The 1,142-nt window shown below is 43.1% G+C and overlaps 1 long non-coding RNA gene across 1 annotated transcript; it reads right to left on the reverse strand.

The window, feature by feature from the left end:
* Positions 1-452: 452 nt before the first annotated feature.
* Positions 453-1,132, reverse strand: LOC107736027 (uncharacterized). The gene is made up of 3 exons (XR_001639572.1): positions 988-1,132; positions 730-910; positions 453-614 (listed from the first exon to the last, which is right to left on the reverse strand). It is a non-coding gene; the product is annotated as an uncharacterized LOC107736027 (long non-coding RNA).
* Positions 1,133-1,142: the final 10 nt, after the last annotated feature.

Raw genomic sequence — 1,142 nt, forward strand, 5'->3', positions numbered from 1 at the left:
GTAAATGCATATTACCTGGTTGCGATAATTTACAAAACAGCTCAGTCTCCTTATTTAAATTTTCTAAAAACGATGATCTCGTGTTGATTAATTTTGTGGATCACCGCCTCTGCAGTGAACATTTTACACCGGATACTTTTACAAACTTTCATTGAGAGGCGGCAGCTTTCCCACAAGTGAGCTGCTTATTTTTTCAAGATTTTGATTTATTTAGTTTGTGTTTTTTTATCATTCAAATTTGGTTGGGTGGTTAATAACACATTTATCTGTGGTGTGACAAATTCAGAACACATATTTAATATTGCTTTACATAGACTTTAATTATTCCAAACGTTTGACCAGCAGTGTAATGTAATGGTTTGGTCAATCGATGGTGCTTTAAAAGTGGTTTTGTTTGTCCTTGAGACATGAAATTGAGTAAATAAAGACAGTGCACACAGACTTACGGGCTGCTGTGATTCCACTGCACACACAGCGGTTTGCTGCGGTTGCTGGTCTCCAGAAGACGAAACTCCAGCAGGACCGGAGTGTCCAGAAAACCCTCCACGAATGTCTGGTTATTATACACAGAAACACTCACAACAGGCGAGTTCAACACAGGGTGCCTCGGTAACCTGCAGAGATGCGCACACATTGTTAGAAAGACAATCACACTCACATATGAGTGAGTATGTGACAATACGCACATTGTCAAGACTGTTGTTTATCTTTAGTTAAACACTTTCTAACCTGATGCCACGGCGGTCTGTGTGGTATTTCGGGGGAAGTGCGGCCCCTAGGCTTCGATAAATGAGGAGGATGACAATGGAGACTGGTGCCTCTTGCAGTGACAAAGAACGCCGTGCTGTTGTTGCTTCTAATGTCTGATTGGCCAACAGGTTCCCAGGGCCAGCAGGAGATGGAGCTGAAACTAAACACACAGATTTATTGCTCAATGCTTTTAAGCCTTGTAAGTGGGCTTAAAGAATGTGTATATGTGAGACTTACAGAAGTTGCGCTGTGGCACTAGTGCAGTAGGGGGCAGCACAACATGTGTGTGAGCATCCCAAAGTGCTTGACCTAGGAACAGAGTACTGTGATACCGTGGAAACCGTCGTCGCACATGTGTGTGGTTGTCAACGCGATCCAGAGTCATGACTGCA

The sequence above is a fragment of the Sinocyclocheilus rhinocerous genome, unplaced genomic scaffold (genome assembly GCF_001515625.1).
Source record: "Sinocyclocheilus rhinocerous isolate Xijiao unplaced genomic scaffold, SAMN03320098_v1.1 C36445894, whole genome shotgun sequence".
Classification (NCBI taxonomy): domain Eukaryota; kingdom Metazoa; phylum Chordata; class Actinopteri; order Cypriniformes; family Cyprinidae; genus Sinocyclocheilus; species Sinocyclocheilus rhinocerous.